General features: G+C 42.7%; 1 long non-coding RNA gene across 2 annotated transcripts; it reads left to right on the top strand.

Moving 5' to 3' along the window:
• Positions 1–1,119: 1,119 nt before the first annotated feature.
• LOC144370868 (uncharacterized) lies at positions 1,120–25,982 on the top strand. Of its 2 annotated transcripts, XR_013430902.1 has the most exons (3): positions 1,120–1,322; positions 3,575–4,120; positions 25,464–25,982. It is a non-coding gene; the product is annotated as an uncharacterized LOC144370868 (long non-coding RNA). The 2 variants fall into 2 exon arrangements; XR_013430901.1 differs by lacking the exon at positions 25,464–25,982 and having other exon boundaries at positions 3,575–16,004.
• Positions 25,983–27,095: the final 1,113 nt, after the last annotated feature.

The raw sequence follows: 27,095 nt of genomic DNA, 5'->3' as shown, positions 1-27,095 counted from the left end.
TTTTTTTTCAGCTGTGTCTAAAAGAATATTAATCTATCTAGTTAATTTTTTATTGTACGTATTGTAATTTGAGCCCTAGAAGTTCTATTTTGATTTAAAAAAAAGATTCCATTTCTTGTCTCATTGGTTTGTTTTCTTTTAACTCTTTGGAAATATTATAGCTATTTTTAATTCCTTGTTTGTCAAGTCAAACATATATGTCATTTCTTAGTCTATTTCTAGAAATGAACTTTTCTCTTGTATGGCTTACAATTTCCTAGTTCTTTTCATTCATGTCTAATAATTTTTAATTGAATGCAGAATGCTGTTATTAATTGGATTTGTTGTTCTTTTAGAGAGTGTTGAGTTTTGTTCTGACAGATAGTTAATTTGCTATTATTAAGTGAATATCCATCTAGATTTGTTGGTTGTTCTATTTAGCACTACTTGTAAGGCCTGCATTTTCTGGGTTCTCTACTGGATTCCCTGGTAAATTTCTTCATTATGGTTAGTTGGAAGATGAATGCCTCCCATCTGTTTATGGGTTCTGATAGTTCTTCATCTTGCAGTTATCTGGTAGTTTTTTTTTTTCTGGTAGTTGTTCTCTGTGTAGTTTTATGGAGTCATAGCCTCCAAATGTGAAGGTTCATATTTACAAAAAAGATTCAAAGCCATCTAGTGAAGATAACTGAAGCTCCTTATCCTTGAAGCAACTTCTCTGGTATTCAAATTCCAGACACCTCAGCCTCCTTTAAATCTGATCCCTGTTTCTTCATTTCAGGAGGACTCTATTCTGTTTGGATTTCTCATCCTTATTCTGGGGTCTGGCAAAAGGCTCTAGGAAGAACATCAGGGACTCATTTTTTTTCCCCTTCACTTTGGCACCAATACGTCTACAATGCCTACTGTCCAAGATACGAAAATAATTATTTCATATACTTTCCCCAGTATTATAAAAGTTTTCAGTGAAAGGGCTGGTTGGTATACCAATATTTTCCATTCAACCTAGAAGTTAAGTTCTAAGTACCATTTTTTAAACAATTTCTAATAGTTGCAACAGTTAATTAGTGCTGATCACAAAACCGGATTACAGAAATCCTAAGGATCTGCTGAGCTATGATTTGATGTTTTTCAGGTCTTCTAGGACAGAATATGACATTGGAAGAGGAGTTTCTTGAAGGATCAAACCCTAAAGACATTGGACCTCTTTCTTTGGGAAGAGTTGAGACACATTCCTCTGTCATAGCTATAAGGTTTTGGAAATCATTGTTTTATTTTTCCTTTGTGAACTTCAAGTCATTTGGTCATTTGGTCTAGGAAACATCTTAACAGGTTCACATAAGGTAAAGTTTATTTATTTATTTATTTATTTATTTATTTATTTATAGCTTTATAGTTATACATAGTAGGTGGGTTCATCTTGACAAACTCATACATGCATGGAATTCAATTTCAGTTTATGATCACCCACCCACCTCTTCACTCCCCCTTTTCTTTCCAATTTTCTTTTCTCTACTCTACTGGTTTTCCTTTAGCTTGTCTATTTATTTATATTTGATTGGTTCTTTCTACCTATGCATAAAGGTGAAGTTCCCTCTGGTATAATGATATATGCCCATAACATGATTTTTAAGAGTTCATTCTACATTGCCTTCCCTTCCCATCTCTCCACTCTGTCTCTTAATCTCCTTCTACATTACTAATCTTCCCTTTATTTTTATGTTATTCTATCCTTCCCTTCTCTTTTTCTTTATTTACTCTAGCTTCTACATATACATACCTTGAGTTTCTGAGTTTGGCTTATTTCACTTAGTGTAATATTCTCTATTTCCATCCATTTTCTGGCAAATGTGATAGCTTTATTCTTTTTTATGGCTGAGCAGAACAGCATTGTATGTGTATTATTATATCTATATATCTTATATATAATAATTTATATATAAAAGCATATATAATTTCTTAATCCATTCACCTATTGATAGGAACCTAGGTTGATTCCATAATTTAACTATCGTGAATTGTGCTGCTATAAACTTTGAGGTGGCTGTATTGCTATAGTGTGCCAATTTTACATCTTTTGGGAAAATGCCAATGAGCGGAATACTGGGTCATGTGGTGGTTTCATCCCTAGTTTTTTGAGGAATCTCCATACTGCTTTCCAGATTGGTTGTATTAGTCTGAAGCCTCACCAATAACATACAAGTATACCTTTTCCCTCACAATCTTGCCAGCATTTATTATTGTGTGTGTGTGTATATGTGTGTGTGTGTGTGTGTGTGTGTGTGTGTGTGTGTGTGTGTGTGTGTTTGTACTGGAGGATTGAACCCAGGGACGCTTAATCTCTGAGCCACAACCCCAACCCTTTTATATATATATATTTTTTAGAGATAGGGTCTTGCTGAGTTTCTTAGGGCCTCACTAAATTGCTGAGGCTGAAGTTGAACTCACAATTTTCCTTCTTCAGCCTCTTGAGCTGCTGGGATTACAGGCCTGTGCCACTGAACCCAGCAATTGTTTGTATTCTTGATCATTGCACACAAAGCCAAGTTTATGGGGAATTAGTCACTGCCATTAGACTATCTGTCCTTAGGAATAAGTGGTGGTTGTGTGGACTCAATTAAATTTTATCGAGAGGTCACAAATGACTCAGCAGTCCAACAGGAAGTTTGACCAAGGGAGCTTCACAGTATTACCTGGGCCAGTACACTAAGAGGAGTGAAAGATGCTGGGTTTAGAAAGGTAAGAGCAAAGGAAGTGGGAGGTGACTGGTAAACCCAAGAAGACCTCAGAGTTGAAAAGTCAGGGAAATGGGAGAGGGCAGTGCCATCATGATTTGCTTCATGTACAGGAAAATGAGAACAACCTCTTGGGTTTAGAGAGCATGAGAGGGAAGAAAAAGGGAGGATGAGCACATTGGTTCATTTACCAAATATTGTAAATGTCTGTAGCCTACCAGGCACCCACATGGGCAGTTTCCAGTGTCCTCAGGAAAGATAGTGTTGAGACACATACCTTTGTCTGTAATTAGAGTAGGAGCCAAACAGGCCATATCTCCCTTTGTGGTTTTGTGGCTGCATCCTGTTCTCTCTCTGCAACTCGGTGAGTTTCACATTCTTAACCTGGTTTTCACTACCATGTGATCTGAAGAATCAGAATACCTGGGGCTCCTTGCTCTCTCTCTAGAAGCAGTGACTTATTATGTGTTCAGGGTTGGGTTAGGGAAGGGATTATAGGGGCTAAATTAGACTATTTCTTCTCAACTGGTAGAGAAAATTCATATGTTCTTAGGATACTGGTTGTTTTCTTTTGGGAAGAACTTCTAGGGGCAAATAATATTTCATGACATCATGGAGGAGGATTTTTCAGAGAAAAAGCAGGGCTGGATGTGGAACTGTGGAAGTCCATGAACTTGGGAGCCACACAGACATTTTTGTTTTAAAATCCTCCCTGTGCTTCTCATTACCTATGTGATTTTGGACAAGTTACGTCGCCTCCCAAGCACCCAGATTCCTTATGTTAAGGTTATCTATAGGAACAGAACCAACAGGATATGACTATGTATAATTATAAAAAGGGATTTATATATTGCTTACAGGATCTGAAGCTGGAGAGTTCCATAATGGCCATCCGCAGGCTGGAGAGCTAGAGGAGCCAGCAGAAGCTGGAGCCTCAGGAGCCTCAGAAGAGGAGGAACTAATGATGCTGCTGCAGTCCAAGGCCAAAGGCCTGATATTGCTGGAGAATTGCTGGTGGGAGACCCGCTAAAAGAGTGAAGAAGCTGGAATCTGATGTCCATAGGTGATGGTGGTAGATAGAGATGCACCTGCTCAAGAAGAGTCAAATCTGCATCTGCTGCAGCTCCCCCTTCAGATTTTTGTTCCATCTGGACCCCCAGCCACTGGACAGCCATGCCCATATTCAGAGCAGATGTCCTTCCTTGGTTTGTTGTCCTACACACCAATCATCATTGAAAAGACTCTCATGGACATAGCCAATCACAGGGGTTCCCTAGGTGTCTGTCAGTCCAATCAAGTTGACTATCCTGATTAACCATCACACTTACCTACACAGAGGGATACTTAGTCATTAAGAAGACCAAAAAGAGGAATGTGAAAAGACCCAATTGTTGGAAGAAGAATGGGTAGATATCCACTGAATCCTTGGTTTTATGGTGTTGTTCCTTTACCCCAAATTCACACAAGAAAGAGGATTCTTGTGGACAAGGGTAGCAGGAATACCTGTAAAGTCTCCATTTCCTCAGTGCCTTCTGGGTTATGCAGCAGCATCAGGGAAAGAGCATTCACTAGTAACTTGGATTCCCATTAGTAGGCTCTTAGAGAAATTGAACCCTAGGATGCATTGGTGACACCCCTATATATCTTTACAGCTCTATCCTTAAAAGCACTATTTCTTCTACTCTCCTGGGTCTTCTGAGGCAAGCAAATAGGTAATTACCTCCTTTTGGCCAGCTAAGGAAACCGACCCAGAAGTGGCTTGTCCAAGATTACCAGCTCTTTCCTCTTAGAGCTCAGTCAGCGGGCAGCTGGCTTTCAGGAGTCTGCTTCCCTGTAGGCCCTGATTTTGAGCATCAGATTACTGTGGTCCAAGAAGATGCATTTTGAGATGGTATCCTCCTGTTTATCTTTATGAGACCATGGAGTTCAGATATTTGAGGGCCCTTTAGACTTCTTTAATGTAGAATTCACCCTCCTGTGAACTCGAATTCTGGGTGCTGAGTGTTGATCGTGAACCCAGTAGGGCTGCCTAAGACACAGTTCTGTGGCAAGAGGGTGGCTCACAGAACATCTGACTGATGGCTGAGGGTACTGGATATTCATCTCCCAATTTCCACTCCTCAGTGGTTCACATGGGTTCTTTCCTGAGGGCATTGACTCCTCCATACTTTTAGCTTGCCGCATGCATGGGCTGGCCTGCTACTGCCATTGGAGAATTCCCTTGAGTAGCAATACACATATGTCTGATGTAGGAAGCTGTCATGTGTGATGACTACTAGTGATGTCCAGGATGGGCCGCAGTACTTGCTGCAACATCCCAACATGATAATCATGGTAATATGTATGGGTCTTCTCTCCTTAATCATTTGTTAAATATTTATTTATCATCTACTACATGCTAAGTGCTATGCCAGGAGTACTGGGGATCTGGTAGCCAACAAGACAACCTTCTATATATAGACAGTCACACATGACAAGTGCCAGGGCACTTCTATCGAGGCCAAAAATGCAGCCCCACAATCTCATGTTTCCCCTCAGCTATTTCAAGCCCTATCCATACTCCTCCAACCTCCTACCTCAGCCAGCAGCCCCACTGAGCTCACTCCCATCTACCTACCTTGCATTGCCACTTGACTGTCTCCAGACTCCTCGACATGGCAAGTTCCCCAAACCTACTTCCTTTCTTGTCTTTTCTGTCTCAGGGAATAACATCACCATTTACCCATTTTCCCTGAAATTCTTATCCATTCCTTTCCTGTGCTGCCCCCATCCCAGTAGCTACTAATGATGATATGGATACCAAGATCTAATGCAGTGCAGGTACTGCTCCAAGCGTGTTGTCTGAATTATTTAATTTAATTCTCACAACCCCAAAAGGTACAGATTTTCACTGTCCCCATTTTACTGATGAGCAGACTGACAGTAAGTGAGCCACAGTTACTAGCCAGTTCATGGTGGAAGCAGGATTGAACCAAGCAGCCAGTATCCAGAAACTGCTCTGTCTTACTCCCACAGGATCTCCCAGTCCAGGGGGAGGGTAAGGCATTAGACCAAGAATTCTTCAAATAATTATTTAATTACCATGGTGATGAGAGATATAAAGGGGAGATGCATGAAGCTCTGTTTACTTAAGACAGCGTGGAGACTCTGCTGGTGAAGGGAATGTTTCCTCAAAGATGTACCCTTCACATGGAGCCTCGTGGGGTTCTCCTCACAATGCAAGAGAGGGGCCTCCTGGAGGAGGAAGAGAATGTCCATCACAGAACCAAAGAGAGCACGTTGTTGTCATTCTCTTCTCACTCCTACGTGGCCAGTGCCTGCTTTCCTTAATGTGCAGTGTGACCTGGTTCCCTTTAACCTAATTCTTTCCCATGTTAGCTCACAGGAAGTTGTTCTGATTGCTTCCCTATGCCTTGGATCCAGGCTTGGCAAACTTCTGTACAGGGCCAGGTAGTAAATATTTTGGCTGTGTGGGTAAACAGTTTCTGTCACAACTCTCCAACTCTGCCACAGCAGCACGAAAGCAGCCACAGACCAGATATCAGGTGAATGAGTGTTACTGTCTATGTTTCAATAAAACTTTATTAATGGACACTGAAATGCAGATTTCATGAACTTATCACATGTTATGAAGTGTTCTTCTTCTTTTGATCCTTTTCCAACCATTTGAAAAAACATGAAAGCTGTTTTTAACTTGTGGACTGCCCACGCAAAAACAGATGGTGGCCTGCCTTGGGCCTGCAACTGTGGGTCGCTGATGCTGCCCTCAGTCCATCTTTCCAAGTCTCCTCTAGACATCACTCTCCTCTAGCCTGGTCCCCAAGTCCCTGGTAAAATGAATGGCTCCCAAAACCAAGCTTTTATCTCCCTAAGGAATCGGCCCTCCTTCCTGATGTTCTAATTTCCATTAAAGACCTGAAGTGTCTCTCCACCAATGGATGTTGGGGCAGAAAAAAATGCCTGAGAGCCCTGTTCCAGCCATGCTAGGCCGCTGTCACTTCTCAGATAGGCCCAGCATATTGCTGCCTCTGCTGAACACTTGCCCACTGCTCCCTTTCTCCTTCCCTCAGACTTGTGTCTACCCCCTGCTATGGCTTCATCACTTCCCACCCCTTGCCACCTCCAAACTTTTTTCCACCCCATTGCTTCACAAAAACAGTCCCCACAAAGGTCACCAATGAGCTCAGTGTTGCTAAGCCCAAAGAACATTCTTAGCTTCTCATCTTACTTGCAGTTGGCACTGCTGACTCCCCGCTCCTTAGAGCACTCCCTCCGACTTTGGCTGCTCCTTCTGTCTCCTTTGTGCACTTCCCCTCTTCTCCCAGGCCCCGACAGGTTGCAACTCCTAAAGGTTGGATCCAGGGTCTGCTTGTCTTCTCCCTCTAGCTGCTCTTCTCGGGTGATCCTGTAGCTCCCTTCCCAGGCTTACCCACATATCTAGCGTTTCACCTACCATCTCCTCTCACATGTCTTAAAGCACCTCAAACTTTACATGTCCAAAACCACAATGAAGGCACCTCATCACCATGCATTCATTAACAAGCAGTGACTGAGCACTTATTATCTGTCAGAAAGTGTCTGAGGACTCTATTTTGAGTAAAAAGAGTCCCTGCCTTCAGGGAGCTCATAGTCTACTAGGGGAAAGATAATCTTAACCCCCCCGCCCCCACTCATCTCTCTCTGTCACAATGATCCTTTCCAACTGTCCTTGTTCAGAGAATTGGACATCCATGCCTCCTGAAAGCCAAAGGTTTCCTCACCACTTGCCTCTCCCCTACCCACCCCCACACTCTACCTTCTAGTCTGTTGACTTAGCCCAATATCGCACGACCTCGTTTCTCCCCATCCTCACAGCTGTCTCCCCATTCCTGGCCTCCACCCTACCTCCTGGACCACTGGTCCATCCGCTCTGGCTTTCATGCAGTCTCCATGCTTTGGCCAGGTCATCTTTCCATTATAAAACTCTCTCCCTACCACTTCCTGCCCCATTCCTCCCATAAGGATACTGATTAAAACATTTCCAGGATTTAACATTGTTCTTAGAGTCAAGGATGGGGCTTTTTGCCATGACCCCAGGACCCCACGAGCCCTACCAATCCTGCAGACTCTTCTCCCACACACTGCTCCCCACCCACGTGGCATGCTTATCCTTCCTGGCCTGTGTGAGCACCTTGCTGTCTTCACACTTCTTTCTTATCTTGCAGATTTCAGTCCCTCAGTCAGGAATGCTGCAGTCTCCACTCTGCCTGGGTGTCTCAGACTCACCCTTTGGATCTCAGATCCACCATTGCTTCCTCAGCAAGGTCTTCATATGTCCCTGTCAGAATTTTAGATAGACCTCAGAGAGCCCCTCATGGAACTGGCTTTTCTGCTTGTATGTCTGAAGGTTTGGCCCTTTGGTTGAGGTTTGCCTCCTCAGGAGTACTCTGAGGGCAGCGACTCTTGCTTTTTACTTAAAATTCTGCCATTGGCTCCTAGCACAGTGCCTATAGGAGGTGCCTAGTAACTTGTTAATTGGGGTAGATGGTGGTGCAGATGAATAAGGAAACTGAACGCCCTTTCCTTGCTCTGATCAATTTTCCTATACTTCTTTGGAATCTCTAGGATGGCTCAGATGCCACCTTCTGTAGGAAGCCATCCTGATGGTGGAAACTCACCTGCCTCCTCTGTCTTGTTCTCTGCACATGACCCTACCTATGTGACTGCTCAAGCCATTGCTGTCCTTGTGGTGCAGATGTTCCCTGAGATCTCTCACCAGCCTGGCTCACTTTTGTATCTTCCATTTGACTTGTTGCTGGACCAGGAAGGAGCCCAGTATACTTCGCAGAGTTGATTTCTTCCTATGGTCTAGCTCACCGTAACCCTGACAGTGATCTCTGCTGTAAACATGTTGCAGGGGGACATCCTTTGCTGCTCAGACCCTTGTCATCTCACTGCTCCTGTTTCCCTGAAAGTCACTCAGCCACCCAAGAGACTTCCCTCCCCTGACCTTGCTGTAAGACTTGATGTAAAACGTTCTTGTCCTTTGCTCACTATCACTTTTCTGAGTTGGTGGTGGTTTCAGCAAGTTTATTAACAAGTTTCTCCACCGCCTAGGGATCCATTTTCTGCCTGCTGATTTGTTACATTTAATTTTCCTTAGAATTCCCTTACCTGTGTTTTTAATCAACAGCTGTGTTTACAAGGCCTTAATTGCCTCCTAATTGTGTAGGTCCACCCACCCCCTTGGTTATTCTCACTGAAGTCTGATGACTAGATGGGGGCATAGCCACTCAGTCAGTCGCCTTTCCTACTCATGGTCAAGAAAAGGCTGGGCATGTGGCTCAGTGGTGGAGCACTTGCCTAGCATGCACCAGGCGTGGTTTGATCCCTGGCACCATAAGGGGGGGAAAAAGGGAAAAAATAAAAAGAAAAGTTGAAATAGCTCATGTGGTTTACCTGTTCCCAGAGCAATCATTTCACAGAAGAAATTTATGATGTGATTTTATCTTAGTTGGCGTTTTTGTGATCCTGATTAAATTCACTTTCTGCACACGCAGCTTTCTTTCTACTCTAGCACTTTCTGTACCATGTGTGCCAATCTCTGGTATGTTGGGAGGGTATGGTGTTCTGTTTAACTGATTATTCTGGTTGGTGGAGTTATCATAATTGGTGTACATGTGCCCCTGATTTCATAAAATTAAAAGTACAGTGCAGTTTTCTTCCCTGTATTGCTAATTGTTCAAAACACAAGTGGTGCTTTCTACATGCCAGGTACTACCTCAAGGGCTTAACACACATGTCCTCATTTATGCTGACCGACATCCTACAGATTGGCTTGGATGACCTAATCATGGCACAGAGATGCTAAGTAACCTACATAAGGCCACAGGGCTAGTGAGAAGTAGAATCAGGCTTCTTGACTCTAAAGCTTCTAACTATCCTGATGTGGATTGAAGCCAGGACCTCAGTGCTAAGCACACACTGCCACTGGGGTTTCCCCTCAGACCCGTCATTTTGGAGTCCTGATTTACTTGTCTCTTATGATTCAGAGGGCTCCCCGGGCTTTCTCAGTTCCCCCAGGAACCCTCCTTACCATTGTGCTATGCTCTGGATAGTGTAGTGGCTTTGACTGGATTGTCCTGTCTTTCCTCCTGCTGTGTGGTCCCTGTAAGGGTATGGAAACTCAACCATTATAAATAGGTTGTGAGATTCTGAGCTTAAAGGACTGTGAGTATTGAGAGATTGGTGCGTAAATCCTTGGTTTTAAATCTTCGTTGAAATCCCTTGACAAAAATCTAAGACACTTAGGCTGCACCTGAGAAAGAAGACCTGGATCAATCAGTCCATCAACAAATCTTTATTAAATGCCACTAAATGGAAGGCACAGTGCTCGGTGCTGTGGGCAGCTCTCCGAGTAGCTCTGGTTTATACAGTGGAATGGTGATTTGCAGTTTCTGATGAAAAAGACTATTTATGGCAGGCCAGGGCTTATGGGACTTATGGCTGTTAAGTCTGTTTAAGCCTGAAACTGAGATTGAGGCTTTTTCTTGAGGGAAGAAGAAAACAAAACTGAGCACCCATCCCTCTGTTTGGAAGTGTGTAAGTTGAGCTCTTGTGTTATGAAACAGTGGGAACTGAACCGAAATTGGTTTCCCTGGGAAAAACAAGAAGCAAGAGGCCACTTGAGCTCACTACTTCTGCAGAGAGGGTAAGGATGAGATTAAAAAAAAAAAAGAAAAGAAAGAAAGAAGCCTAACATTTTCACGGTTCTGTCTCAAGTACGTGTATTTTTCTTTTAAATGACTCTGAACTTATCTTGCCATTTGGAAATGTTAACTTTGGAAAGGGCAATTAGCATAGGGACATGTGGATTGGCTGAGAATGTGAGGATTGTGGGGTGGAGAGGAGAGAGATTGTCAAAACTCTCACAGCTGCCTGGTGTCGAATGTGCAGACCAGGTTTCAAAGATCAGTGGGTAAAGGTGTGCAGGCACCGCACATGCAGAGAGAACCCAAGCATCCCAGAGGGACATTCCTCTTGAGAACCATCTGAAAGAGTGCAGGGCTCTTGGCCTGTCTGGAGCAGAGTGCCACCATGGGAGAACCTAGTGATGTTAAGGATGCTATTTTTCCTTAAACCCTTATGTTGTAGATTGAATGTCTGTGACCTTACAAAATTCATGTGTTAAATCCTAATGCCCCACGTAATGGTATATTTACAGGTGCGGCCTATGGGAGGTGTTTAGGTCATGAAGGCAGAGCCCTCATGGACAAGATTAGTGCCCTTATAAAAGAAAGCTCCCTGTGCCCCTTCTGCCATGTTCGGGCTCAGTGTGAAGACATTGTCTATAAAATAGGGAAGCAGGCCTTCCCAGAAATGGAATCTGCCGTCACTTTGATCCTGGGCTTCTAACCACCAGCACTGTGAGCAATACATTTTCGTTATTTGTGAGCCAGCCAGTTCCCCATTTGTTATGGCAGCCTGACTGGACTAAGGCGCCCTCCATCTCTGAAGAGCAACCTGTAGATGCACTGTGAAGAGCTGTCCATTGCTTTGTCTGCAGCTTAGCTGAACTCTGGCTGTCCACAGTCTCCTGGTGTAGTAAAATGTTGGAGCTCAGCCCACATGCTCTGGAGCTAGACTGCACAGGTCCTCCTCCCTATGACCTGTGTGACCTGGATCCAGTGCCTCAATCTCCTGTGCTTCAGTTTCTTCATCTGTAAAATGGGAGTATCAATAATACCTGCGTCAGAGGAATTTCAGAAAGATTAAATGAGATAATATGAGGAAGCTGCAAAGAACAGTGCTTGGCATATAACACATGCTCAAAAAAGTGAGCTGTTATTATTTTTATTCTGAAGTTCTCTACTGTGTGGTAATGAGAGGCAGATTTAGGGGAGAGGGTCACGCAGGATTCAGCACTTTTAGTGACCTGAGAGAAGTAATCAGACCCTAGGTAGGAATGGCCAAAATGGCACAAAAACCTACTGTGATCATAGATGGATTATTATTGTTATTATTTTCATTCTTACTTGTCTTTTGGGGGAAGTATCACCATTATCTTTGACCACAAAAGACAACTATATATAACACTGTATTTATACATGGAGAAATCAAGAAGAAAAACAAAGAGATTGCAATTTCCTGCAGAGCCATCTAAATGTAGGTAATTTCAACTACTCATTTCAAACTGCTTTTATCTTCACAAAAACAAAGATGAGGAAAAGAAAATGAAATACCACAGGTAGCATTGCTGGAGATTGATTACAGCAAGAGTCAGGGAGGCTGGATTCTGAACAAGTTTTTTTTAGAATACTCCAGCTCCCATGTCTTAGTGCATTTAAGGCTTGGGCAGGCTGGAGAATGCACTGTCAATGTAAATATTTATTTTCATGCTCATCGTAACACATCTGCATGAGGCTGCTGGGTCTGTGAGGGCTCAGTGTTCACAGAGTCCCTCGGTGTTCCAGGGAGAGGTTGGAGAAGCAGCGTGGGTGGTCTGTTATTGTGTGGTGAATGGGATGTGCTTCTTTGAGGACAGATTTCCTTTGGCTTTGCTGATGAGTCTGAACAGATACTAGGTGGGACAAGGTTAATCCTTGTGTCAGATTAGAGCCAGATGTGATGAGGGACCTCAGATGATGGGGTAGGGAAGGAGGAACTCTGAGACTCCAGGCTCTACTTCCAAGGTCTTCAGAGCCCAATGCTGGCTGGCTGCATCCCTGCACAAAAGAGGTACTAAAGAGGCAGCCAGCTAGGAGAAACCAGACAGTGGTTGCACTTGGGGGTAAAGCTGTGCCCTCCGTGGGGGCGGAGTTAGAACATATCTAGGCAGGCCAGGGAGGAAGCAGCCAGATTCAGGCCAAGCTGTTCCAGAGAGGCTGCTACCAGGAGAGACCCTGCAGCATCCACAGTACCTAAGTCCCTATGTCTGGTGATAGAACCTGGCCTAGAATGAGGACTAATCAGAGACTCAGGGCAGACCCTCAGACTGCCAGTAGCCACATCAGTTGGTGTGGCCTGTTGTTCACTGGAGAACTTGTATCTTCTGCTCTGTGACCAAAGAATCCGGAAATAAGAAAACATTGGAACGTTCTGTTTATGATCATGACCTACAATGTGAAGATGCTCTGGAATTATTCAGTGCACAATCTACAGATCCTTAAGTGGCAGCCCTTGTCCTATGGGAGATTCTGTATTTGGGGTAGAGATTTAAATTAAATCTAAATATAGAAAAAAAATAAGATACTCATCATTTTCCCTAACTCTTCTTCCTTCTATTCACATCAATGAGTGGTAATCAACTATTTCTGTAGTTTGTGTTTAGTGTGAATTTTTTGGGTAAGTAAACTTCATGATCATTTAGCCTATAATTGATACCTCTGTGCTTTGCTCTGTCCACAATGTTTCCTGACTTCCCTTGCCTTGGGCTGGCAGGGCTCTGGGATTCTCTGCATTTGGACCTCTCTGTTGCTAGGCAGAGCCATCTGATAAGGGTCCTGAAACAGCAGCCTGTGGTCAGATAATTCACTGTGGCTCTTCTCTAGGGCACTGTGGCAGTTCTACTAATTTTTGCTCCAAGTGTGTAGTTGTGGGCCTGTGGCTCAGATTAGATCTGGTCTTTCTCATGGGTAGAATAGGAAGCTGTGGCCAAGGCTCTTAAAAAATATCTTCGCTGTTAAGCTATTAGGCTATTTATGAAAATGGCTTCCAGCCAAAACTCACTTCTGATTTTTCTTTTCTTCCCTGTATTTTTGTACCAGGGATTGAACCGAGGGGAGCTTTACCACTGAGCTCCATCTCCAGCCCTTTTCATTTTTATTTTGAGACAGGGTCTCACTAAGTTGTTTAAGGCCTCACTAAATTGCTGAGGTTTGCCTCAAACTTGCAATCCTCCTGCTTCAGCTTCCTGAGTCACTGGGATTATAGGCATGCCCCACTGTGTCTGGCTCACTTCTGATTTTTCATTAGATTCCACCAATTAGCCCCTACTACTACAATACCTACTGTGGAAAAGCCATTTAACTGGAGATCTGGCAAATAGGAAATATTCATTGTTTTCTCTCCTAACAGAAGGGTCTGAGCTCAGCGTCTCTCACTGTGCTTCATTTGGTCCTCCTTTTATTTCTTAAACCCTGACACCAGGAGGCCTGCAGGACACAATTCAGGGGACAGCGATTTGAAGCTGCCCAGCAATCCAACAGTGACACCTGCCCACCTGGGGCTTTGGAAGAAACCCTCTCTCTCCTCCTTGCTTCAGCTATTCAGTTCTAGTCCATCCAGGGATCCTCCTTTTCATATCTTTAAATAACATCTCAGCTGCCATGAGCTGGCTGCATGGGGCTAAAGCATTGGTGTCTTGTCTTTGCTTCCTTTTGTGAAATTAAAAAAGAAAAAAAAAAGGAGCTTATTGTCCTTGAAAGGAAAGTGCCATAGAAACACGATTTTTTTTTCTCACTTTCAGGAAACATTTACATTTACCCAAGACACATTATTTCAGGTGTTTTCATTCTTTTTTTAAACTAGGAAGCCTGTCAGGTTTCTTTTCTGTCCTTCTCAACTTAATTGGATCTCTTCATCAAAAAACCTTTTCTGTTCCTTTTGATTTCCTGCTCAGTGTTGTAGACATCAGAGTTGGCCAGGCCACACAGGAGGAGTTTGTGCTGAAAGGCAGACAACTTGGATACTGCTCAGAAGACTCACAAATGTCCCAGAAGGGTACAATGTCAACAGAATAACAAGTGGGAATCATATAGACTGAGAAGGGAGGAAATCCTTCTGTTATGTTGAAGAATAGAGTAACAGCTTTCGGGAGCAATGATGACAAGGACATTAAGTGGATGTCAGATGTGTATAAAAGGTTGAGATGTGTAGAAGGTTTGTACCTCTGTTCCCTCGGCCCAGGCAGTCTTCTTGGGGAGGTGGGCATTTCCAACCTCATCTGAATGTTACCATTTTGGACATTAGGTCTGACTCCTTCCTTTATCATATTGTAGTTGGTTTCTGTAGTTTTAGGTTAATCATTGCTTCAGGGATGAGAGTTGACATTCCAGTTCCCCAGCTAGCAGGTGTTTTCCTTGTCAGGTTCTATTACATCAACTCAAGTTGGATTATATTCCTAACAAGCATCAATAAAAGCCCGAGGGTGTCTTTTTATGATTCTTTGGGCCAAAGTGAGAAACCTTGGATAAAGTGAGAAGCAGAAGCCTTGGATAAACATGACTAGTTGTGCACTCCTTATAATCTCTGCTACCTCTGTAAACACCGACGAAGAAACGACGGCAAAGAAAAGTATGAGCCTGCAGGGATAAAGAAAAACAGAGTGAAAAACAACATCAGGCAAGAAAGGTAGAAAATCCTTGGACCGTGAAAATCAGAGAGTTGAATGCTCTATTGGCAGAGGACAGATCTAAGGAGAAGCAAGCCACCCGGCATCCAAGAACCATGGGGAAGCTCAGGAATTGGAGACACCAGTCAGCTCTCAAAGCTGGGAGGGGAACAGAGGTGGATGGGTTGAAGATCTCTCTCAGGAGATTGCTTTTCCCAGTCCAGACAGCCCACAGCTGTTCCTCCCCTGCTCCAAGCAGGAAATAGAGGATTTAGTACGTGGACAACTGAACCAGAGAGAATTCATATTGAGGAAATAGCAGGTCAGTGGAGAATAGTGCTGAGGTGGGTGGAGAGGTGTCTCCTACTGGGTGGTTCCTGAGATGCTGACCCCTCTGTCCTCATTCTCTCCAGTCAGGGGATTAGTGATTCCTCCCTGAAGACAGAGACTTCTCCAGAAGAAAAGACCCACAGATTCTGACATGAAATGGCTGGTCCCTGCTTGATAACCCCACAATGAAGCCACCAGTCAACAAGCCCTGCTCCTGGACACAAAACCCCAGTCACATTTTAGTGTCTTTTCTACATGCTCAGGCAGCCTAAGACCTGCAGAAAGAAATCACACCCCAGACCCAGTAACGGAAGAGAGACGGGAAGGTAGATCAGCAGTGGAATGAGACTAGGTTGCTGTCCATGTGAACACAGAGGAAATGAAACAGTCAGAGGATGGGGTCCAAAGACCACAGTGAGGAAATTGTGTAGAAAGTACAAACAGAAAGATAAAAATGGAGATGATTAGAAAATTAAAGGACCAAACTAGAAGTGCCAGCTCTGACATTCAATTAAAACAAGGATTCTAGATCTTTTTGTTGCACCAAAGACCTCTCTGGCAATCTGGTAAAACCTTCAGACAACCTTTCTCAGAATAATGTTTTGTTTTTTTTTAAATTAAAAATAAAACCTTTTAAAATTAATAGACTTTATTATTTTTCACATTTCTTCTTTTATTAGTGTGTTATAGTTATGCATACTGAGTTTATTCTGACAAAATAATATATGCATGGGATTTAATTGACTCCATTTCAGCCCCTGGTGGCCTCCGCTTTCTCTTCCCCTCTTCATCCCCACATTCTCCTTCCTCTACTCATCTTCCTTTCACTCATTTATTTATTTTTGATTGGCAATTTATAGATATACATAAAGGTGGATCACTTTGGTATATTTATACATGTGCATAATATATGTATGTCAAATTCATGCCACAATTTCCTCCCCTTCCCTGTCCTTCCTTTCTCCTTCTACTCCACTGATCTTCCCTATATTATTATTGATATCTGGCCCCCAATTTCTGCCCTATTTTGCTCTAGCTTCTGCATATGGCAGAAAACATTTGACCCTTGACTTTCTGAGTCTGGCTTATTTCACTTAGCATGAGTTTATCCAGTTTTAACAGTTTATCCATTTAACAGCAAATGCCATAGTTTCATCCTTCTTTATGGCTGAGTAAAACTCCATGTCTTTTCTAACCAATCTGTAACTTTTTCGTAACCCATTCACTATTGAGTCTTCTTACCTTCCTTTCTTCCTTTCTTTCCGTGGATTTGCATATTGCACGTGGCAGGCAAGCGCTCTGCCACTGAGCTAAGTTCTCAACCCCTTGAGACCTTATTTTTTAAAGCAATTTTAGGTTTTAGAAGAATGAGGGGAAGGAAGGTGGTAGGAGTGAAAATTGAATAATGCTTAAAGGTACATAAAATGCACAGGAATACAAAGGAAGCCAATTTCATTGAAATACAGTTGTTAAAATAGTAGAAAACAAAATAATGATACAGTAATATATGTGCTTTTTAATGAGCACATTTAATAACAAATTCTAAAGGCAAATCGACTGTAATCTTGAAGTATAATGAGCATAAATGATAACATAAGATATTTGCATTGGTAGGATGTGAGATGAACATATCTGGGGTTTCTATAGGTGACTGAGAGATGACAGTTCTAATTATCCATTTGTTGAACTATGTGCCTTTGAAAAGTATATATTCATATTGACTTTTCAAAAGGTGGCAGTTAGTTTTAAAAGAGAATAGAAAGCATAATTTTATTTTTATTCAGGCAGAAGAAGCTAATGAAAACTAGGGTGTCTCTCATGAGGGTGATAAAAGATCCTCAAGTGGGAAGACGGGTGAACAACTTCAAAACAGCAAGTTAAGTTTTCACAGCACTTTACAGTTTGCAATGTGCCCTTCTGCACATTCCTGTCTGTGATTTTCACAACCTTTAAGAGGAAGCAGTGCAGATATGACCAACATATTCAGTTTATAAATTAGGAAGCCTGTCATATTCAGTTTATAAATGAGAAACTGAGTCAAGAGTCAAAATCAGGTCTTTGGATTTCTAATCAAGTGGGGTTTGATAGGCAAGGAAAGATGCAGCTTCCTGGGCATTACAGCAAGGCTCAGAGTCCTATTGACATGAGAAGTGACATGAGATTGTCATGAGAAGTGGAATTGCCATTTGGGGTCCAACTCTCAGGCCAGAGGTTCAAAGGAGCTACTGAGCTGAGGTCTATTTAGACAGGGCGGCTCAAGGAGACAAAAACCCAGAAAGCTTCAGAGGGCTTCTCTTTTACCTCCTGGAAAAATATACTTGTTCTTGATATCATCATTCCTGCCTAAAGTTATTTCCAAGTCTTTCTCTTCATCCCCTCTAAGAGCCTTTTCCCAGGGTCCTGGCTTTTGCTAGCGCAGTGACCTGCCAAAGTTCTTGTTTCATGTTTCTATATTGCCCTGGTGAAGCTGTCAATCATGGTGCCTAGCCTCCTTCTTCACAGTTGGATCAAAATGGTGTTAGTTACTGGTGCATGCATAGAATTCAGGCTTAATTGAGTGCCTTCCATGGACTCTTCTGATTGGAGGTAGAAAGCTAGCTTTTCTTAGTTTTAAAACGTTAAGGGTTTGTCTGGAGTTGCTAGGATGAAAAAGAGAATGCTATTAAAATAGAGTCACTGTGAAAATGAGATGGAAGAGAGAAAAAGAGAAGGGGGAGAGAGGGGAGGTTGGTTGAGATGACATGTCTGGGATTCAGATAAGGGTAGGAAAGGAAAGCAGAGGGACTTTCTGTAACTTTAGGGGTTTAATTCCTGTCCTGGGAGTTTGGTTCCTGGAATTCTTCCTTCCATTCTTTGAGCCATTTTAGTATTCTTCATACCCAAGAAAGCCAACAATTCCCTTCTTGGTTAAACTAACTTGAGTGAGTCTCTGCTGCTTGCAACCTAGAGAGTCCTACTATCAAGAAGGGGCCTTCAGCCATTTTTGGATGTTAGTATTTGTAATGGAACCCCTCCTCCTTATAGATGTCTCTGTTACCTCAGAGCCCACTGTACCCTCTAGTACCCTCTAAATTTCCCAGAACCCCTCCTGAGCTTCCTTAGAAACACTCTTCACAGAGCTATCCTGGACCTTTCCCTGTGACTCTAAAATGTCTTTTATTCATTTATTTAGCAAGTGTTAATGAAGCACAAATGTGGTAGAAAAACAGCAACCTGTAAAGTGGAAACAAAGACAGGACTGTGAATCTTAAGTAAATGAAAAGTTATAGGAAGCCAGAGACAGGCCCTTGGGGCTGGGGTCTAGAAGGCTCTGTGGATGTTGTAGAAGGTGGAGAGGTGGGATTCCAACAATGGAATGGAAAGAAAGTGAGTGACCTTGGTGGTGGGTGTGGTTGCTCTTGGAGGGAGAGGCCAATCATAGCAGGTCAGACTTGGGAGGTGGTATAGGGAGGCTCAAATGAGCCCTTCCTTTTCTGCTGCTATCCAGCTAGGCCATCTGGCAGTCCACTCAGCTTGAGTGCTAATGCCTAAGGGAATGCTTTGCTTATTTGTGCCTTGATGTACAAGGACCTCAAACTGAGAGCCTGGCTTCAGGAATAGTTTCAAGCCCAGGGAGACAGGTGGGCTTGTTGAGTTGAGAACCTGGGAGACTTGCCCCTGCTGCTTTGCACAGGACTCAAGTTGTGGTCCTTTTCCCACACCAAGGCTGGGACTGCCTTTGTGGTTATGCTTGCTCAGGTGTGGGTGAGGGCAGAGGCGCAATGCTTGCAGAAGGAGGTGCTTGGTCATGTGTCTATCTTCTGGGAACCTGCTGCAGGAATCTACCCTCTACCCCACACCCTCCTCCTTCTGGGATTTGTTTTTTATAGGCAGATGGAAGCTTTCATTCATTGGTACCACTTCTTGGTACCAATTCAGCAGGCTGAGATGGGCCAGCTTCCCATGGGATAAGGAAGAGAATTGTATTTTTAGTTGGTTCTAGAGATGAAAGATTCAACCTTTACATTGTGAATATCTCCAGAAAGCTGTTCTCTGTAGAAAAACTTGATGTGGGTAGATCATTTTACCAAGATTGCTTAAAACTAAAGCATCTTGAGCAAATAGATTTGAGGTTCTTTCTCTTCCTGTCCCCTTCCCCCACCTCTTCCTCCTTCTTCTTCTTTTCTTTTGTTTTGTACTTGGGATTAAACTCAGGGGCACTTGACCACTGAGTTACATCCCTGGCCTTATTTATTTATTTATTTATTTTTGAAACAGGGAGTTACTAAGTTGCTTAGTGCCTTGCTTAAATTGCTGAAGCTGGCTTTGAACTTGTGATCCTCCTGCCTCAGCTTCCCAAATTTTGAGGATTACAGGTATGGGGGGGCCACAGTGCTGCCTCTCCTTCTTCATCTAGAGTTTCAACAAAATAACCAAATCAGTTTTAAAATCATCTAAATTACCAAACCCTCTTCTTTCAATTCAGTCTAAATGTGCAAATATGAGCTTGTGAAATATCCTCTGCTCTGTTTGGATTTCTATGTCTTTGAAATTGGTTACTATATGTCCTTGCCTGAAAATACTAGAAACTTACAAGTGTTAAAAGGAGAGTCCCTGAGACCCAGCAGAAATCTCACTTCCTTCAGAAAGCCTTCTGCCCATGCCAGCCTTCCCTCACTTCTTTTCAAGAATCAAGTATGGTAATGCCATTATGATAAATACAATCAATTGATGGCCTGTTATGTTCTGACCTCTGTTATATCTCATAGTATCCCCTCAAGTCCCTATGATGCAGGAGTAATAATAATAGTAATTATGATGGTGATGATAAAGTAGAGGCAAATTTACCACAAAACTAAGAGCTTAAGTTTCAGGATCCCTCACTTTCATGGTCCCTAATCAAGGACCTGGAAGGGTCACCAAAAATGTGTTTACATGGTCACAAGTTTTATAAACTTTACAAAACAAAAACATTCTCACTGCCATCAGAAGCCTGCTATCTCTTTTCATGCCAACTTCTTGTTTCTCATTGTCCCCCTCCATTAAGTGGCTTGGTAGTGGCCATGGGCATCTTAGGACACATCTGATGGAAGCTGACTTGGGCATGCATTCGTCTGGGCTTTGTGGGTAACTTAATCACTTGATAGCCGAGTTGTGCTGTGGCATCTAGGGATATGTCAACTGTCCTCTGGGCCAAGTTACCCAGGACACCATCCACAAAATTATTAGTGTGAACTGTTCTTTCAAAGTGAAATTAAGATTAATCACTTCATGAGAAAATGTGAAATTCCTTGAAATCTTAGCTTAAATGTAGAAGATTCTTTAGAGCTTCTTATAATATTATTATAAATAAAATAGAAATTTTTTTTGAACTATCAAAAATTTAAAAAGCAATTTTGGTCAACTATGGTTAAAAATTAAAATCAACAAATATTCTTTGTTTCTTTAATGTGTTTTATTCCACATCAATTGTGAGAAAGTGAGTATTAAGAGATCCTAGTTATTAGGAGGCTACAATGGCTGTTAATAGAAAAGGCATTAATGTCAGTAGCTCTGGAAAACATTTCTTAGGAGGCAGAGGAGGTGTTGAGTATATGCAGTCCGGTTCACTTTCCCACAAGTTGCTTCCTTTCTGAGATTCAGTTTAGGTGTCGACCAAAACTGTCCCATATCTGTAAGGAGCAGAGTAAACCCCTTTCCCTTGGTAGCTTCAGGGTTTCAGTGGGAGAAAAATACCTCCTACATGGGTCGTAAACTAGGGCACTTTGGATTCTTTGGGAAGGAAAATAGGGCAGCCCTATGTTTGCATGGATTTGTCTACTAACATAAACAGGGCTGCCTAACTGATACAGAGTTCCTCCACAGAGAACATAAATATAAAGGGAAACAAGTAGAACCATTTATCCAAAATTTATCCAAAAATGTTCTGCTCTGTTGCTAGTTACTGTAGATCATTATATTAGAAGCTTTCTTGGTTTTCAAGTAAACTCTCTTAAAATATGAATGTCTCTAAGAGGAGTCTAGCCTGACTATTAGATGGAACAATTCTTTCCAAGCTTTGCCAACGCATTCTCCCCTCCCCCCAGCTAAATGGTCTTTCCATCCAAATTCAGAGAAAAGATGAAATGGACAGAAATGGTAACATTCCACTTATAATTTCTCTTATGAATTTAGTGATAGCAGATGGTCAAAGAAGAAAATACGAATCGAGAACTTTTACCTTTTTTACCCCTCCTCATCTCTTTGTGACAATCTAACAAACTGAATCACAGTCTGGTGTTCCCGCAAACATAGGAAAGGCAATGTTCTCACTAGTCCTATCTTCCCAAACACCCAGGGCCATGTTACCAGTAAGTAAATGATCCTTTTCATATCTTTATGACTAGAGGTGTGAATGACTACATAGAATAAGGCTGAATCCTTGGAAGTATAAGTATAAATCAAATAAATGCTCAGCACCCCTGGAATGTGTAAATTTCAGATTTTAAATTGCAGACCCCCACAGCTAGTAACTGACTGAGTTTTCTTAGGTGGGGGCATATGATACAGCAATGCCAGGTGTGTGAAGAAACCCTTTTCCTTTTTACAAGAGATGTTACATACTGGTTCAGAGTGGGGACATTTAACTTGCTAGTGTTTATTTTAAGAAAAATTTCTCCTGGGATTCAGTGTTCTCATCCATGAAATGGATATAGCAATACTCTTCTAGTCAGCTGCTGGTTTGCTTTCAGCTCCATCCCAACACTTTCTCTTTTCTCTGTTTTACAAGGGAACTTGATTCTTAGGACCCTTTGCCCCTGGTCTCCACATAGGTGCAGCCAATAGCAGGCCTTGACAGAAGATGTGGGGACAGCAGGAAGAGAGAAGTCAGGGCCTTCCTCCCTCTTTCACTTCTTGCTTCCTGTGGTGCACTGGTAGTAGTCTTCTCCATAGCTAGTGCCCATCAGATTGTCTCTCCCTCCATGGTCTCAGCTCCTACTTGTAGTCTTCATCATAATTCTAGATCCTACCACTTGGTCCCAGCTGTTGGGGACTAGAAACATGCTTTCTTAGTAGCTCTCCAGCCTCAGGGGTCATAGCAACTTCTCATTTTGGCTATTCCCTGAGCTGCCTCACAGCTCCCTATTTGGCCTCTTTGATCACATGCAAAACAAATTCCTGTGTTTGATTCCTTTTATTGGAAAGACCTAGAGGGCTGGATGGACCCTGGTTGTTACAGGTATCAAATACACAGGGATACTGGGAGGATTAAGGATTACTTGTGAGTGAAGGTATGCAATTGTTTAGTATATTGTCCTAGAACACAGCAAGTGCTCGATGAATGGTAGCTATCAACAATGACCTTCTCAGCAATGATTTTCAGGGAATAGTGCTGGATTATATTATTTTTATTCTTTTAATCTTAGTAGTTAAAATATGACATCACTTCAAGAGAAATCTGAAATGGACACATCTGCCAGGAAAGACTCCTGAGTGTTTCTAGCTCATGTGCAGTCTCCAGTTTCCATAGAAACAAGCCAAAAAAATTTGCTAAAGGAAGCCTAGAAAATAAGTAGATTCAGGTCTGTATGATTATGTTCCAAACCCTTCATCACCCAAGCAGACTGTTGTTACTATTAACTTATTGTCTCTTTAATACATTTTTTTTCTTATAAGATACAATAGACCTGGATTTTTTTTTTCTATGCTGAGGATGACACAAAGCCTAGGACCTCTTTACCACAGTATCTTCTTTCTTACATCCCCAAGAGCAGTGCTTTCAAGGCTACTGTCATTGTGTTTATCTGACAAATTGCTGGATAAACCCAGCTCCTGTCATTTGGTAGCTATTCAGAGGTTGTTTGATGTCTTCTGTAAGCCACAGGCACAATAACCAAATATATTAGGTTAAGCAGCAGAGAGGAACCAACTGAAATCCCAATTAACATCCTGAGATGTGAATGAGAACTCAGTGGGAATGGAAATATTAAATTTCCCTGCATGGGAGCGGGTCATTTGATTGCAACCCAACTCCTCGGAATCCCTGTTTAGCCCTCAGAACTGGTGGCCGTAACAAGTGAGGCAGCTCTGAGTCAGACCTGCCAGAGTTTGAATCAATAACCGGATAATCTTGCTCCAAATTCCAAGTAAATTTAAATCTTTTTCTTTATGATATATTTGGAAAGGGAGGAATTGAGGGAATGGGAGGGAAATGCAAGTATCTAGAATACCAAGGTGAACTTTACTACTTTCTGTGCCAAAGAAAGTTTCCAGGTGTCCCCTGGAGGTATTCTTAGGACATTGGAGAGGTTGGGCCACCCCTAGCACCATCAGTTAAGTCCACTGCATGACAGCTTCCCTTGGCTATTGCTATGGTTAAGCACATACTTAACTCAGCTGCTCAGAATACAGAGAAAATAAAACTAGAACATGGGAGAAAAGGACTTGAGGGTGTTTTATTCAGCTGTTTAACCATTGTGACCAAAAGACCCAACAAGAACAGTTTTAGAGGAGAAGTTTATTTGGTGCTCACAGTTTCAGAGGTCTCTATTGGTCTGGGCTGGAGGTGAGGCAGAACATCATGGCGGATGGGTGTAAAGGAGGAAAGGTGCACAGAACATGGCACCAGGAAGCAAAGAGAGACTCCCCTCACTGGGAACAAAATATATACTCCAAGGACACATCCCAACGAACCCCCTTATCCAGCCACATCCTACCTGACTACTGTCACCAACCAGTTAATCCCTATTGCTGGATTAATGCACTGACTAGGTTAAGGCTCTCATAACCCAATAATTTCACCTCTAAACCTTCTTGCGTGGTCTCACACATAAGCTTTATCTGGACACCTGTTATCTAAATCATAACAGAGGGCTTTGACTAGATTGCAGCGTGGAAGACAGAATGGCAGAATAGACAGGGCTCTAGGCTGGGTGTCAGAAGCATTGGGACCATCTTGGCCCTGCTGCTTTCAAGATGTAAGACCTTGAGCAAATCACTTCATTCATTCATTCATTCATTCATTTTTTTCACAAGGTGCTTGGGAAAGAGAGTGCATGGCTGAGCATAGACACTGGCAAAATCAGAAAAGCCTGCTTGTAAGTAAGCTCATATGTACACTCAAACACCTGGAACACCAATCAATCAGCATTTATTAGCCGCCTATTCCAAAAGGTCTTACTATGATAATGAGACAGTGAAAACAATCTGAGTAGCCTTTTCTATATGGGCCATCTGTGGAAGTGGGTGAGAGAAAGTAAATGTTTCCCTAAGGGCAGCAAAGAGAACTCCAGTTCACAACCACAAAATCAATGCCTCCTACAATTGCCTCTCTAGCTCCTGCTTGGCAGAGCCTCTCTTGGCCATCTCTGATCGCCCTTCCTAAGGGTGACTTTTTCACCTATGACTTCTGTGACCACAGATGAGTGTCATATGGGTCCTTTAAAGCATCCATGCCCCTGTTTCCCACTAGGAGCCTAAGAGTCAAATGCTTTGTCACAGTACTTTTGTTTTCTAAAGAAAAACAAAACTTCACCTGATGGTTGTGTTGAAGAATAAGCACTAACTGCACAGGGCTATGGGGTGAAGGATTTCATCAGGCTGGCCTTGGATGCAGTGGCATCTGGATGACCATTTAAGTCACTCCAGGGAGTCATCCCAAAGGGGACAAGGTGAATCTTAAATGTGCTATCATTTATGTTCCTCCATTGCAAAGCTCTTTAAAATTGCCAGTGATCTAATCCTCCCAATAGACCTGATGAGGCAGATCAATACTATTAGCCCCTTTAGTGCATAGTGTTATTATCCACTTTAGGGATCATTTTCTTATCAGTTGATTACTCCATCTTCAAAGTCTCATCAGTGTCCTCTCATAATAATACCCCATTTTGTGACTGTGAGTCTGTTACCTGTGAAACACCAAAACTGCTCTCGCAAGAGAGGCCGGAGCTAGAGTAGATGGTACAAGAAGTGCCAATGGTCTGAATATCATCAAAATGCAAGGTTTCTCAGATGCAAGGACTCCAAGCAGGAGGCACTGGGCAGAGACCGGGACCACCTGCCCTTTCATCAGGTGACCTCAGGGAAATCACTTTTTTCTGAGTGAAGGATCAACTAACTTCTGTCTTTTTCTCCTTCTTTCTCTTTTACAGAGTTGTTAGGATGAAATGAGACCATAGCTGTGACTATCCTTTGGAAGGAAATGCAGGAGAAAAATACCAGAGGTGACAGTGATGGTGTGTATCAGAGCAATGTTATAAACCAATTTTGTTCTTTGTAAATATTAAGGCCTCAGAGTGCAACAAATGGGTTCAATGACATGTCTATTTGGATGGCTTCAATAATATGGAAGTCTGCTCTGTGACATATGAAAAAATTAAGACTTCTTGAAGTCACCCAATGAGGCAACTGGCAGGGGCCTAGAAGGTGAAATTAGAAGTCTTTTATAGGTGACCTACTCATGGCAGTTTTCCTGGGGCCTTCCCAGGAAACCAGATGGCTGGTCAGCCCTCTCTGAGGCTGAAGCTCCATGTTTGGACCCTCCCTGAACTGAGCAAATCCAGGTGTACTGTGGCTTGCTTTCTTAGGCCCAGTTTACCTAAGGGTGGGACAGAACATTCTTGGTCAGCATCTGGAGGATGAGGCTCAAATATTGGAATTCTTTGTGGTCACCAAGGCTGTGTGGTAGTCATCATGACAATTATGGGATTTTCTCGTTTTCAGAAAGACCCTGGGTTTCATGGCCTCTGTGAAGACACTTATTACAGAATTAGGGGCTCAGGAAGTTCACCTTTAACGACAACCTACTTCCCTCAAGTTGTCAGCCTCTGCTTGCAAACACTTACCTCAGAGCCCTGGCCCCACCCAGCAGCCTTGTCACACCTATAATGGATCTGAAAGTCCACATGGGCCACACACACATGGTTATATCATTATGTTCTTTCACTAGGAAAGTTGGCAAATTATCAGAAGGAAAATAAATATTTAGGGTCTTAACTCCATTGGCAATTTGTGCATGGTATGTGATTACTGATATCCTCTATATTTATTTTAGAGGTTTCTGTATGTATATGGTTTGTTACAAAGTCATGTGACCAATTGAGGGTAGTAGCTTGACCTCTTCATTCATTACCTGTGTTGATACTCCCTAATGATGTCCAACGTGGCTCTTTCTGTATGAAGCAAAGCAAGCTCCCTTTCTTTTTAATGTGTACAGGCAACATGGATTTGACTAAGTAAAGGAGATATTCCTCTACAATACATGGAAGAGATAAGGGCAAAGCGTCTCTTTGGACTATCAGTTCATGGGCCCTAGTATTGCCATCCCTCTTCAAGCCTCATTATGGAAGTGAGCTTCTCGGGTCTCTATTAAAAGTCCATGGGCACCAATGTCAAAACTGTCCCGAGGCTGGCTGGGTCACAAGTCAGTACACCACAAAGGGCTCAAAGGACATGGTGGAGGCACTGTAACACTGAGAGCCCAATGAGGTTGGAGAAAGAAGTGTTTCACCAGTGACCCCAAATGTCAGGTGGTAAGGTGATAAGGTGGGGTCAGCAGAGGCACACCACTCCCTGTTTCCAGGAGAGCTCTTATTCTAGTCATCCTTCTCCACTGTGACCAAAAGCCCTGACAAGAACAATTTTAGAGAAGGAAAAGTTTATTTGGTGCTCATGGTTTCAGAGGTCTCAGTCCATAGATGGCCATCTCCATTGCTCTGGGCCCAAGGTGAGGCAGAACAACATGGTGGAAGAGTGTGGCAGAGGAAATCAGCTCTGGTCATGGC

The sequence above is a fragment of the Ictidomys tridecemlineatus genome, chromosome 15, assembly GCF_052094955.1.
Source record: "Ictidomys tridecemlineatus isolate mIctTri1 chromosome 15, mIctTri1.hap1, whole genome shotgun sequence".
Classification (NCBI taxonomy): Eukaryota; Metazoa; Chordata; class Mammalia; order Rodentia; family Sciuridae; genus Ictidomys; species Ictidomys tridecemlineatus.
The sequence above is the reverse complement of the archived record's forward strand: the minus strand, read 5'-3'. Positions and strand labels throughout refer to the sequence as shown.